At 42.9% G+C, this 15,536-nt stretch overlaps 1 pseudogene; it reads left to right on the top strand.

Annotated features, from left to right (window-relative positions):
* The first annotated feature begins 552 nt into the window (after positions 1–552).
* On the top strand, positions 553–12,594 carry LOC143680200 (nucleosome assembly protein 1-like 1 pseudogene; annotated as a pseudogene).
* The last annotated feature ends 2,942 nt before the right edge of the window (positions 12,595–15,536 follow it).

Raw genomic sequence — 15,536 nt, forward strand, 5'->3', positions numbered from 1 at the left:
CCCACTGCTTACAAGAATATCAGGAATTCCTCAGTTGGGGAAGTTGAATATTTCCTCCTTTCTCCCCAGTCCCCCAAGGGGACTTTGCAAATACCTCTTTATTCACTTCCCAGATCACTCTGGAGTATATCAGGGTATCCCACTAACCTTTACAGGCCTTCTTGCCTTTAATCCTCACAACAATCCTGTGGATTCACTAGAATTAAACCATTTACAGATGAGGAAACAGAGGCTTGAGAGGTTTAATAACTTGACCAGGTTCCCATAGCTGTGACTCCACAGAATTGGGATTTGAACCCAGGCAGTCTAGAGGCAGCACGCATGTACCCTTCTGCTGTACTTGCCCTCACAGAGAAGCGCTGGGATGGCAAAGGAGAGGCATTTGTTTTTTTAAAGAGGATGGCCTGACTCCTCTCTACCCTAAACCACTGGTGCACAAGCCCAGGTACACACACAGAAATGCACCCATGCTCCCTGAGCCTTGAACCCAGAACTCACAGCTAGCACTACCTCCTCCACAGTCTTTGTTGATACTTGCTTCTGAAGCTGGAAATGGACCAGTATGGGGGGTACTTGGGTGACTGTCTGATGGGCATGTTCACAGGACAGCTCCTGCTTAGTGACATTTGTAAGGTCAGTATTATACTTATTTGAAGCAACTGTAGCATCCCTTCTGGGATAATCTAAGATGCTATTTTTAAGAATGGAAATTAATACCAAGCACCTACTACGCTCTAGTCACTGTGTTGGTCCCACCTAACCTATGAATTATGTATTGTCTTTGGGAAAGCTTAGCTGACTTGAAACAGTTCAAGAGAGCCTGCCAAGTCCTAAATCCAACCTGCTCAGCTATATTACTTGTGCTTAATTTTATAAATTATGCTGCAATTTCAAGGTCAGTGTTTTCTGGTAGGTGGAATTACTAGATGGCATTTAGCGTAAGTGAGAGCAAACATACCTACAACCTCTGGAGGGCAGGGGGAAGAGGGAATGAGCACACGGGGAGGGAGGGTAGCACGTGAGAAAGCTCCAGCTACATTCTTCTGAGCCCCAGTCCCACCTTCAGGAAACAGAATGCAGAAGGATCTTGGATGGAGTTCTGGCCTCTCCACTCACTAGTTTCACAACTAAAATGTTTAAAAACAATGATTTCCACCAGAATGGCTAAAGTTTGAGAAGTGACAATACCAAGAGGAGCCACTTTGTCCACTCTTGGGTAGTATCTACTGAAGATGAACACACGCAGACCTTAGGAGCCCGCAAGTGTGCACATATCTCAATGCAATGTGTGTGTGTGTGCATCAGAAGGCATGGATAGCCATGTTCATTGTAGCACTTTTTGAAATAACCAAAACGGGAAATACCAAATGTCCATCAACAGTAGGATGGATAAAAGCATGGCGATAGAGTCACACAATGGCATATTCTGCAGCTAAAAAGAATGAATGGAAATGACCACAAGCAACTACGTGGATGACTTTCCTAAGTGTAATATTGAGTGAAAAAAAAAAAAAGTCAGATGGAAGAAAAATGCAAGTGCGTGATTCCATTTACTTATTCACTTATACAAAGTTCCAAAGTAGGTAAAACTCATCTGTGGTTAAAAGCCAGGACAGTGGTTCCCTTTAAGAAAGACAAAAAAGAGATTGGGAGACAACAGGTGAGAGGCCCCTGGGAGGCTGGCCATGTTCTATTTCTTGGCCCAGTTACATGGGTGCATTTATTTTCGGATAATTTGTTTATAAGACTATGATTTTTAAACACTTCTGTAAACATATTTTCCTTCAATAAAAAATTGTTTAAATGATTAAGCTACTGTATTAGGGTTCCACCAAAGAAAAAGAACCATTAGGAGATAGATAAATATACCTGTGTATTAATCTATATATATATTAGATTGTCTGCAAAAACTTATGTGATCGTGGGGCCGGCTCAGAGCAGGCCGTCAAAGACTGCTGGAAACCTGCAGTGGAAACCCTGCTGGAAACCCTGAAGCAGTGACACTGCAAGCATGGCTCTTTCCATGAAAGGGCCTGCCTGACCCAGCACGTCAAAGGAGAAACATGTCTCAGTGTGAAGGTGACTTATTGCAAGTGCGCTTTGCAAGGAACTGGAGGAATCTTTCCAAAACCAATTCAAAGTGGGGATGTGAGTTAGGGTTTTTATAGGTAAGGGAAAGTGAGTAGGGGTCAAAAACTAAGTCACGTCTACATGATTCATTTTTGTCAGGTCAGTGATGATGCTGGATCTTCGTGAGAAGGGCACAAGTAATTTCTCAATCCTGGTTTGTCTCAAGCACGTCGTGTTGTTCCAGCTCCGGTGATTAGATTTAGATCTTGATGTGCAAGCTTTTACATGCAGGGCCTTCAAAGCTCTTTTCTTAGCTGATACTCAGTAATGGCAGACTTTTGCCTTTTGAGGAGGAAGTCACTGATTCAATGGGCCGCAGGGTGTTCTTGATGCTATTGTGTTATTTATTCCTGGAAGCAGAATTGAGAAGGTCTGGTTAATATCCTGGGAATGAAGTTCAAAGAGTAGACAGCTAAGCTCAGCGAGGGTAAGCATATTCTCCACCTTTCAGCAGGAGCTGACACTGCAGTCCACAAGTAGATTTTCTCCTTCCTCAGAGAAACCTCAGTTCTGTCTTAAGACATTTCAACTGGTTGAATGCGGCCCACCAAATTTTCGAGGATAATCTCCATTAATCAAATCAACTGTTTATAGATGTTAAACACATCCACAAAATATTTTCAGAGCAATATTAATGTCTGATTTTATAACGGGGTACACTAGCCTAGCCCAGTCTACATATATAACTGTCAGTCACATCTACCCTCCAAAGGAAAAAAGTGATAAGGACACAAAGAAGATAAAGTGACATGGTCAGACATGGTCACAGGTCCAGGGATGTGGGCAGGTGAAATCTTCTGACTGTCTCCGAAGCCCCCTCGATGCATCGTGAAGGGAGCCAGGTATTAACAACACCCTCAGGGGTTCTCACTGAGTCATAAGGGCAGTTATGTTCCTGGACACAGCCCATGCTGTCCCCAGCAATTACTTAATACCCAGCCATTTATAATTCTTGATTTGAATCATACTTTCAACCTAACAGGAGCCCGTTGTAACCAGAAACACACTCAAGTGTACAACTCTTCAGCTCTCTGCGTAGCACCTGCTAATTAATGTCCCATTAATTGACTGACAGACAAGCCACCCCTCTTTCCTCATCTACAAAACTCACCACGTTGTTGTGAGGATTAGAGATAGTGTACATAAGTTTAGAATGACGTCTCTTGCACGGCCAGCACTCAGTATTGAGCTGCCATTAATAGTCCAGTATAATTATTCCAACTGACCGGCTCCTGCTCTTATGGAGTGATTATCCCTGGACCAGGATTCCTGAGACCTCTGCATGCCAGGCCTGCTCTGCCCACTGATTGCCAACAGACAGTGGGGAGGTGGTTTCACCTCACTGAGCTTCAGTCTCAAACTTGGAAGGTGTGAGGTTTGTGATGTCTCCCACTCTCCGCCACATTCCATTTTTCACCTCCTCTTCCCACAACCAGACACCGGCTCTGCCATGAGATGAATTAAGGTTAAAGGACTGGTTCTTCTGTGGGAGGCCCAGACTTGAGTTCTTCCTGGGACTTCTAAGGTCAGGGACCTGAGGGTCCACACCCTCCCTTCTTTTGGGGGGGAGGTTGGAGGCGTGGCAGAGCTTCCAGGAGGCAGGAGCTGAGGACCTGGAGGCCTCTCCTTTTCCCTCCCACCCAGCTGGTGGCAGCTGTCCCTTGGTCCACCGGGAAGGTTCTCACTACATAGAGGGCACTGGCTGGTGGGGAAGAGCAGTTAACATTGTGGTCCAGGAGGAAAGTCTGGTCCCCAGTACTCCAGCCCCCCAACGTTTACCAAGGAGACTTGTGAGAAAGGTTGCAATTGGAAAAGGGGTTTCAGAACATTTGAGGTGGGTGGGCCAAGTGTATAGAACAGCCCAGACCACATCTCAGGACCCTCAGCCTGTAAAGCAAGGTTTCAGAGCGGACAGCTCCCCTACCTCTGACTCCACTCACAACCTGAAAGGCCACGGCTGTCCTGGGACCAATGCCAACTTGCTTTCTCAGCTGATTATTGTCTAGATGTAGATACTTCATATTGCCTCCATTCTCCAGCAAAGAAAGGTCAACACAGACAACCCGATAAAAAAAAAATGGACAAAAGGCTAAAACAGGTGCCCCACAAAGGAGGATATCCAAACAGCTGACAAGCATATAAAAAGATGCTCAACATCATTTGTCATCAGGTAAAAAAATTAAAACCACAATGAGATACCACTACCCAGAAGGCCTCAAATAACACCACCAAGTTCTGGGATGCAGAGCAATTATAAATCTTATATGTTGTTGCTGGGACTGTGAAATGGTCAAGCATTTTGGAAAACTGAAAGTAGTATCCGCTAATGCTAAACATATCTTATTGCCCAGCAATTCTACTCCTGGGTACATACCCAACGAAAGTGAATGCTTGTTGGTGTTGATAGTGGCAGTGTCCATGAATTGCAATGGGTGGAGGTGACCTAAGGGTGCATCACCTGAGGAATGGAAGGGGGAACTGTGGTGTATACATATGATGGACTATTGAGTAGCTGCAAGAAGGAATGCAGTTGTGAAGCATGCAGCTAGGTGAATGAACCTTGAGGACAGTAAGTTGAGGGGAAAAAGTCAGAAGCGGAAAGATAAATATTATAATGCCTCACTAAATGTGGACTAGTTATTATGTGCAAACTCTGAGAATTGAATTTGAGAGGATACGTTATCAGGGGGAGGCCTATTGTAAAGGTTCTTAGATTGTAAACTCTTGCAATTAGTCCCCTCAAGGGGACTTTGCAAATACCTTTTAATCTTCTTCCCAGATTCCTCTGGGATGTATGGGGTATCACATTATCCTGTACAAACCAACCAAATCTCATTTCCATTCAAAGTTCCATGTAATTAGGTGTTTGAATAAACTGGCCATACAAGTTAAATTAGATAGCGTACTACAGAAAATATAAATTTTGCACTAAAATAAACATCTTTTTCTTTGGTCTCACACAGAAGTTGAAGTTTTAAAATACAGTCAACATCGTCCTTTATCCTTTAGTCTGATTTTCCTTAGTCCTACCCAGTTCAGCTTATTCATATCTCTAATTGAAGTCTGATCTCTTTCTCAGCCTTTTTGACAGTTGCTGTATGGGTAATGCTGACTTTCAGAGGTACAGAACTCTAGCTCTGAGTCTCAGGTGTCACACAGGTACCCAAAGTTCCAGGGAGCAAGCAGGTTTTACACAAAGAGCCTCAGCATCTTAGAATTTAGAAGTAACTGTTACACCTCAGGGATAGATGTGATTGCTGTAAGCGCTTACAGTCTAGAAACCTTTACAATAAGCCTTTCCCTGATAACCTATGCCTTTGATTTCAATTCTTAGAGTTTGCACATTATAGTTAGTCCATGCTAGTGAGGCATTATACTAGCTGGTCTTTTTGTTTCTGGCTTATTTCAATCAACATACTGTCCTCAAGTTTCATTCACCTAGTTGCATGACTCCATTTTTTTTTTTTGCTTGTTAATCCTTAGACTTTAGAGGGTTCATATGCCTTTTAAAATCTCCATCAGTGCCTTCCCTGCTACCCCAAGTAATAATAAAACAATAAAAACATTTTTTAATTTGGCAGAGTACATAATGATATGGAAAACTGATACTTTCTCGACCTTATATATGTGAATAAAGGCATATTTGGATATTTCTGACTTTTATTAGTCTGCAGTGTCCAATCTAAATAAAAACAGAGTTTTGATCTAGTTCTCTGGCTACCCCCTACCAACCAGCCGAACACCCCTAAGCCCTCCTCCGTGGAAACCGTGGCGCTGGTACAGCACGCTGCGGGCTGGGGGTTGGTTACAGGAGTGCTGGCACTTGAAAGACTCTATTGCAGTTTGAGATGAACGTGTCTGTTCCCCTACTGGACTGAGGGGCCCCCCCACCCCCCCACCCCCAGGCCAGCGTGGAGCCCGGCATCACTCCCAGGCGTGACACATGGCAGCTGCTCAGGAAATGTGGGTTAAAGGCCTGACGACCGAGAGCAACAGTTCATACTTGGCATGAAAATCTTCCATCTCAGTGTCCTTTCCGCAAGGGAGAGGCCGGGGAAAAGTCGGCTCCACATTGCCCTCTGGTGGTCAGGAAGCGCAACAAGCCCCAGGCTGAGCCGTGAATGCATAAGTAGCGGCAGCCAGGGCGCGGTCTAAAGGGCACCGCAAGCCCTATGAATAAACCCAGTCTTCACTCCCAGCTCATAAAAGGAGCCCTGTCCCAGGGCAGCCTCAGCCCCTGCTAGTTTCAACTCAGAAGGAGAATGCTGTTACTTGAACCGCTTCTGAGTTTTAGAGAGGACAAGGCAAGGCACTGTATGGAGTGTTTTCTTTTTACTTTTACCTTTTTTTTTTTCCATTGCTCCAAACGGTTGGATGTTGAAAACCTTGCATTTACTTGTGAATTGCCTGCCTGTGTTTGCGTATGGAGGAGAGAGCAAAGACTTGAAGGGTCAAAATTCTTTTCATTTTCCTCATAAGTTTCTTCAGCACTTAGCCCTTCATTGAGCATCCTTTATTTCTGGGTAATTATGTCATTTTGGGGTGCGCTTTTATATTTGGAGAGGCTGAGAGCTGCCCTTTCCCACTTTATGTGCAGAAGCCAGATGGCCTGAGACAGCTGTACAGCATCCACCAGAAATTAGAACCTAATTTATCCATGGAAAATTATCCTGTGTGGGCAGAAATTCAGAAATTTAGCTATGAGAATGAATGGTAAAACATTGTAATAGTTTCAAATAATAACTCAAAGACATAAAATTTTCAGCGCACTATTTACTGGAATACAAGGGAAACCAATAATCACTTTACTGCATTTGTCTAAGGTAAGATTAGGAGTGAACAAACAAGAGGAGAATAAGGAGAAGGAAAAACTGCAGACAATTAGAAAATAATGAACTTTGCTTTTTCTTAGGTAAGCTGCTAATTAGCTAGCTGATAGCTAAGAAGCCAGGCAGGATGTTCTGCCTTTGGCAGCTGGATGGGACTTCAAAGAAAGTAATTATAATTATGTATGGATTCTCCAGAAGAAGAAGTGTAAGTGTGCTGAATACGTGACAAGCTGTCCTGTGTTTGGTCTGCCATTGTCCTGGTGAACGCCACCATCACATACAGGCAGGGCTGCACCATTTCATTTAGAAGTGTTCCTCAACAGCAAAGTGCTCAACAAAAGTAGACCTGCCAAATAAATTATGGTATAGCCTCAACAAAGAACACTAATGTTCTAAAATGTTGTAGTAAAAGAATATGTAATAATATGGATAGTTGTTTATGATAATTCATTACGATTATCATTAAACAGATTTTATGATTGTTACTAAATAGATTTCAAAAGACTGTATCAGGGAATTCTGGGTAAAGATGGAAGAATAAGCACATGCATATACTTTGGTTTCCCCAAATGCCACTCTGAAACAACAGTTTAAAAAGTCATTTTTTCCTAAATAAATTAAGCTCTTTTTTTAGAACCTTAATGATATTAATACACATAGGTTTCTTTACAAGGGATAACAAGTAAGTAAAAACCTGCTTTTAATCAAGGCAGGCCTATAACTGGGGCTTCTAAAGGATATATATATATTTTTTTATAGCTCAGATGCAGCTTCATTCAGTGTTTTAACAAAATTACATTACAATTAGGTAGTATTGTGCTGTCCATTTTTGAGTTTTTGTATCTAGTCCTGTTGCACAGTCTGTATCCCTTCAGCTCCAATTACCCATTATCTTACCCTGTTTCTAACTCCTGATGGTCTCTGTTACCAATGACATATTCCAAGTTTATTCTCGAATGTCGGTTCACATCAGTGGGACCATACAGTATTTGTCCTTTAGTTTTTGGCTAGACTCACTCAGCATAATGTTCTCTAGGTCCATCCATGTTATTACATGCTTCATAAGTTTATTCTGTCTTAAAGCTGCATAATATTCCATCGTATGTATATACCACAGTTTGTTTAGCCACTCGTCTGTTGATGGACATTTTGGCTGTTTCCATCTCTTTGCAATTGTAAATAATGCTGCTATAAACATTGGTGTGCAAATGTCCGTTTGTGTCTTTGCCCTTAAGTCCTTTGAGTAGATACCTAGCAACGGTATTGCTGGGTCGTATGGCAATTCTATATTCAGTTTTTTGAGGAACCGCCAAACTGCCTTCCACAGTGGTTGCACCATTTGACATTCCCACCAACAGTGGATAAGTGTGCCTCTTTCTCCGCATCCTCTCCAGCACTTGTCATTTTCTGTTTTGTTGATAATGGCCATTCTGGTGGGTGTGAGATGATATCTCATTGTGGTTTTGATTTGCATTTCTCTAATGGCCAGGGATAAAGGATATTTTTAAAAACATAAACCTGCAAAGATGGAGAGGAAGGAAGAGGAGACTAAAACGATAAAATTTGGAAGTGTATGGATGAGTGGCCCATGCAGAAGAGATTCCCAAGACAATGTTGAAGGCAGATCCCAGGATGAGGGTTGCACGCAGGCATAAAGAGCAAATGTCTGTGTGGGGAGAGTCCGAAGGCTGAACGGAGGGCTACCTCAAAGAAGGGGAAATTTCAGAATAACTGATATGCTTGATTTATTTTTTTCTGTATGATGTATGGCAGGTTCATATTTCATTCTTTTTCCATGTGTGTATCCGTTATTGCAGCACCATTTGTGGAACTGTTTGTTTCTTTTTGTTGGTCTCTTTGTTTGGTAAATTCATGGGCCGGACATCGAACCCTGGTCTCCCGCATGGCAGGCGAGAACTCTACGGTGAACCACCCTCGCACCCGCCATACACCATACAAAAAAAATAAATCAAGCATATCCGTTATTCTGAACTTTCCCCTTCTTTGAGGTAGCCCTCCTTTCAGCCTTCGGACTCTCCCCACACAGACATTTGCTCTTTATGCCTGCGTGCAACCCTCATCCTGGGATCTGCCTTCAACATCGTCTTGGGAATCTCTTCTGCATGGGCCACTCATCCATACACTTCCAAATTTTATCATTTTAGTCTCCTCTTCCTTCCTCTCCATCTTTGCAGGTTTATGCCTTTAAAAATATCCTTTAGAGGCCCCAGTTATAGGCCTGCCTTGATTAAAAGCAGGTTTTTACTTACTTGTTATCCCTTGTAAAGAAACCTATGTGTATTAATATCGTTAAGGTTCTAAAAAAAAGAGCTTGAATATGCTTGAATTTATAGAGAGGAGATACAGTCAACCAGCAGAGATTTCAGATCGCAAGAGCAGTAAAAGAAAAAACTAAGCAAATGACAATGAAAACCAATGATAATCAGAGCAAAAGACTAAAGGACTATCTCAGTGAGGGTCCAATCAGGAAAGAAAAACAACACAGCAATTTGAGTGAGGAAAGTTTAATTCAAAGAATTATTAACTGTAACAGGGGATTGGAGTAAGGAGAGATTGTTAGAAGGAACGAGAACGCTGCAAAATACCGGACTAGAGAGAGAGCAGCCACTAGACCTGAGAGCTGAGATAGAGCGCTCCAAGAAGGCCTCCCCTTCCAGGGCTGAGATTCAGCCCTGGGTAGAGCGACACAGTGTGGCTCACAAAATGGCAGAGAGCCGCGGTGGTGCTGCGCCAGCAGGAATGACTGGAAATCTGCCCAGCGGAACTTGCCAGAATTCCAGCACATAGGGTGCTAGGGAAAGCCCTTTACGGGGAGGTGTTTCACCAGAGCATGTAGTGCGGGTCTAGAGAAACTGGCATGGCAGCTGAGAAGAGCACCCTGCAGCCTGCAAGAGGCCCTGCCAACAGCAGTGCCTCTCCAGCGCCCTCTACCGGCACAGCTTCATGAGGCGCCAGCCAGCAAAGGAAAATGGTTTAAAAGGTCCGGCATCATTCTCACGGAGCAGGCAATGAAGAGTGGATTTGAAGCTGAGAAACATTTAATGGATAAGTGGCACAGGGATCTTCTTGGGGTTATTGTGAGAATGAGATAATATATGTGTTGTCCTTAGAACAGGGCTTGAGAAACAAAATGAATTCTGAGTTAACATAACAGAATTCTGAGTTAACGTAGCAGAATTGTTATGACGATGGATTACCTGGCAGCTAGCAAACAGGCCTGCCAATGCATTCTGACCTTGGACAGCTACATGTTATCAAGGAAAACAATTGCAGTTGCTTGAATTCTCCAGCAGCCTTCAAGTGTTTAACTGTGGAGTCTATAACTGTGGGTCATTTGAAGGATGCATTGGAATCAGGTGAAAAAATCCTTTAGAAGAATATTACAACTGTGGGAAAGAAACAATGAGGGAACTGAGAAGTTCCCTCAGAAGACATGAAGGCTGTGCTCCCATTGGCCTCAGCCATGGCAGTGGGAGACCCACCAGCTCAGAAGCAGCTGGCCTTTGAAGGAAAGAGGACTTGCAGGGAAAACTACTACTTGTAGAATGTCTTAGCTGAGATGATTTGGGCTGCAGGTAACAGTGACTCTGATGAGCCATTGCTTAAAACTTAAGGACCATTATTATCGTGCACAAGTCAGAAGCAGACAGGTCCCACTGGTCAGGATGGGCATGTGCTCATGTCTTAACAGCACAGGAGGCTGGAAGAAACAAATGTCTGGCATGTTCAACCCCTCCCAGAGGCGGAAAACAGGGAGAAGTTTGGAGGAATGTCTAGAAGGTGGGAAATCAATAGTTTCTTCCCCATTAATAAAAGCCACCTTTCAGCTATGCTGCTGAAAGAGCTAATCACTAGTCGGATCTGGAAAGACATTCTTAGGCTTCCGTAGTGGATTAAAATCACATAGGGGTATCCAAAAGAATTGAAATCGGAGATTTAAACAGATATTTTCACACTGATGTTCATAGTGGCACTATGCACAATTGCCAACAGATGGAAGCAACCCAAGTGTACATCAACAGATGAGTGGATAAGCAAAATGTGGTCTTTACACGCAAAGGAATATTATACAGCTGTGAAAAGGAATGAAATCCTGATATATGTGACAACATGGATGAACCTTGAAGATGTCATGTGGGATGAACTAAGCCAGACACAAAAGGACTAATAATGTATAACCTCACTGATAAGAAATAATTAGAATAAACAAAATCATAGAGACAGAAACTAGAATAGAGATTACAGGGCAAGGGGAAGGATAGGAAACAGGGAATTCATGCTTAATTGATGCAGTTTCTGTTTGCAGTTTGGGAAAAGTTTTGGTAAAGGACAGGGGTGTTGGCAGCACAACATTATGAATGTAATTAACAGCACTGAATTATATATGTGGACGAGGTGAAAAGGGAAAGTTTTAGCTTTTTTAGTGCCATCTGTTCGCGGCGCCACCTCCTGCTCCTCCCTCTGGGGCTGCCACCCTGAGTCACTGCCTGCACAGCCTCGGCCGCCTGGCTCCCCGTACTAGCTGCCGCTTGCCTAGGGTAGTGAAAAGACGAGTGAATGCCGTTAAAAACCTTCAAGTGAAGTGTGCACAGAGAGAAGCCAAATTCTATGAGGAAGCACATGATCTTGAAAGAAAGTATGCTGTTCCCTATCAGCCTGTATTTGATAAGCGATTTGAGATCATCAATGCAATTTATGAACCTGCGGAAGAAGAATGTGAATGGAAACCAGATGAGGAAGATGCGATTTCGGAGGAACTGAAGGAAAAGGCCAAGATTGAAGAGGAGAAAAAGGATGAAGAAAAAGAAGATCCCCAAGGAATTCCTGAATTTTGGTTGACTGTTTTTAAAAATGTTGACTTGGGGTGGGCCACCGTGGCTCAGCAGGCAGAGTGCTCGCCTGCCATGCCAGGGGATCCTGGTTCAATTCCCGGTGCCTGCCCATGCGAAAAGAAAAAAAAAAATGTTGCCCTGCTCAGGGATATGGTTCAGGAATGTGGTGAACCTATTCTGAAGCACTTGAAGGATATTAAAGTGAAGTTCTCAGATGCTGGTCAGCCTATGAGTTTTGTCTTAGAATTTCACTTTGAACCCAATGAGTATTTCACAAATGAAGTGTTGACAGAGACATATAGGATGAGCTCAGAACCAGATGATTCTGATCCCTTTTCTTTTGATGGACCAGACATTATGGTTTGTACAGGGTGTTCAGATAGATTGGAAAAAAGGAAAGAATGTCACTTTGAAAACCATCAAGAAGAAACAGAAACACAAGGGACATGGGACAGTTCGTACAGTGACTAAAACCGTCTCCAATGACTCTTTCTTTAATTTTTTTGCCCCTCCTGAAGTTCCCGAGAGTGGAGGTCTGGATGCTGCTGCTGAAGCTATCCTTGCTGCAGACTTGGAAATTGGTCACTTTTTACATGAGCGTATAATCCCAAGATCAGTGTGCTGCTTTACTGGAGAAGCTATTGAAGATGATGATGATGATGATGATGATGAAGGTGAAGAAGCAGATGAGGGAGGGGAAGAAGAAGGAGATGAGGAAAATGATCCAGACTATGACCCCAAGAAGGAACAAACAAAATCCAGCAGAATGCAAGCAGCAGTGAAGCCGGGTGTATGTGGCCTTGCGGATAACCTGCCCTGTAATAGCCTAAACACGACTATTATTTACTTACAGCCTTATGTTTTGCATTTTCTTGGTAGACTTGGTAATTTTTTTTTAAGGAAAGGAACTCATATTTTTGAAGACCAGTTTGTTCTACCTAGCCTTTTAACTATAGTTTTTCTGTCAGATATGTTGAATGCACAGACTCTCTCAAACATGTTCATTAATTATTTACATAGTTTGGTTCTTGCAGAGGGTTTTTGTCCTGTAACCATTAAAGTACAGCTATGAAATTTTTTAAAAAAGGGGAAAGATTTAGGTAGCATATATGTGGCTAGAACAACATTTTTTTAAAAAAAAAACCACAGGACTGTACGGCGCAAACAGTGTATCCTGATGTAAACTATAGACTATAGTTAATAGTACAATTATAATAACATTCTCCCATCAACTCTAGGAAAGGTAGCACACTAATGCAACATGTTAAAAAATGAGGGTGGGAATATGGGAACTCTATATATTCTGCATGATCTTTCTGTAAAACCTACAACTTCTAATAAGAAAAGAAGGAAAGAAAAATAATACAGGCACTTTACGCTGCCATGATGCCTCAGCATCTGAGACCCTGTAGTTAGGGCCGTCAGTGACCACCACTGAGACCAGGGCTTTGCTGACCTCCCTAAAAATCTCTGCATACTCCCTGCAGGGTGCCGTGCATTCCTTCCCCTTGGTACTTCCCTGTCCAGGGCTCATACATTCCCATTTCTTCCACAGGGCCCCTAGTGCACAGTCCTGGTAGTGAGGAAAATGATCCAGATTATGACCCCAAGAAGGAACAAAATCCAGCAGAATGCAAGCAGCAGTGATGCCAGATGTATGTGGCCTTGCGGATTGTTTATATCCTTCCTCGCTGGACTCCTGCTGTGTAAAGCACCTCGTCCTCCCCTGCTCTGGGCCACCTCCCTGTTCCACAAGCATCTACCTTCTAGGATAGAGCCACATACTGCAGGCTTGAGAACCAGATTTCAACCCATAGATGTGTTTCATTTGGCCCACTCTATATTTGAGAAATAGAGTCTTGAATGTAAACGCCTCAACTTGAAGATGGGGCCAGGTTGTCTTTTGATTTGTGTTGTGTCCTTAACACTTCCGGCTCCGTCCTCCTTGGCCTGCTTTGCTCATTTCCCTTCAGAAGACATGGGCTTCCAACTGTTTAAGACTCACTGGAAAGAAAGCTGTAGAGGGTCTCGTCCTCCGAGGGCAGCATCTGACTGCACAGGCCACAGGCTTCCCTGTGACATCTTCTTACCCTTGCTCGCTGAAAGATGGTAGTTTAGAGAAAAATGACTGGTTTCCTGGTAGAGGGCCTTTCAAAAGACCAATCTACCTCCTGCCCAAAATAAAAATCGATTGCCCATATACTAGATTGGCCCATATGAAATTGCCAATATTCAACTGCTTCAGGCCTATAAAAATGGCAATTTCATGTGGTTCAATTGATTAACGTGATCCTGGCTTAATCCCTAGTAGAACAGAGGTTTGCAACTTTGGTTGCAAATTAGGATGATCTGGGAACTTTTTAAAACTTCCCTTGCCAGGACCCTACCCCAAATAATTAAACTAGAGTCTCCGAGGATGGGGTCAGGCATCGGGATATGCATAGGGATGTTTAAAAAACTCCCCTCCAGCCAGACTGAGAACAGCCGCTTTAGCCCATCCCTGAATCAGTCGTGAAAGAGGCTCAAAGAGACTTCTTTTACCAACTTGCTTTTGGATGATGGAGGCTTCCTGGCTTTCTGAGGAAGGTCCCAACTAAGAGAAGTTTGAGAAACCCAGAATTTCCATGTAGCTGCCAGTGCTGACCCACAAGTCTTAATTATTTCATGCATTAAATCAAAATAATAAAAACGAAAGATCTTCCATCCCACAAAGAAACTGTATTAAATTCCCACACATATGCTGTACCATCCTACGTATATTACGAAGTTACAGCCTTGTGGGAATGAGAGATCTGGAATTTGCAATATTGTCTCTGACAAGCCCATTGAAGAGCCTACTGTAATGAGAGAAAAGCACAATATACTGGAAAATATTCACAAACGTGGCCCTGGACATTCATTCAAGAGAATATACCACAACAAAATAGAGATTTTGGAACGGGCAATTACTGCTGCCACACATGGCGGTTAAGAGAGACACAGTTTGGATGAAAGTCAGTAGTACCCCAAACAGGAACTGTTTAAAAAGTTGAAAAAGTGATCAGACATCAAGTAGAGATATGAATGAAGCTGATCTGGATAGGACCAAGGTATATTAGAAGAGTGGATAAAGGATGATATCCTCCATACCTTAAAACTTCAACTTCTGTGGGAGAGTAAAGGGAGAGATGTTTATTTGGTGCAAAACTTATATTTTGGGTTGTGCATTTCCTAATTTAACTTGTATGGTCAATTTAGTTGAACACCATAAGTACATGGAATCTTGAATAGGGCATGTGATTCTGTTGGTTTGTCCAGGTTAGTGTGATGCCCCGATAAATTCCAGAGTGACTACATGGGACATGACTCCCAGGGGTGTGGACCTTCCTGGCAACGTGAGACAGAGATCCTAGAATGAGCTGGGACTCAGCATCAAGGGATTGAGAAAATCTTCTCAACCAAAAGGAAGAAGAGCAAAATGAGACAAAATAAAGTGTCAATGGCTGAGAGATTCCAGACAGAGTAAGAGGTTATCCTGGAGGTTAGTCTTACGCATTAAATAGATATCACCTGTTTAATTAAGGTATAATGGAGAGGCTGGAGGGAGCTGCCTGAAAATGTAGAGCTGTGTTCCAGTAGTCATGTTTCTTGAAGATGATTGTATAATGACATAGCTTTCACAGTGTGACTGTGTGATTGTGAAACCTTTGTGTCTGATGCTCCTTTTATCTACCTTATCGACAGG

Source organism: Tamandua tetradactyla, chromosome 4, assembly GCF_023851605.1.
Source record: "Tamandua tetradactyla isolate mTamTet1 chromosome 4, mTamTet1.pri, whole genome shotgun sequence".
In the NCBI taxonomy this organism is placed as follows: Eukaryota; Metazoa; Chordata; class Mammalia; order Pilosa; family Myrmecophagidae; genus Tamandua; species Tamandua tetradactyla.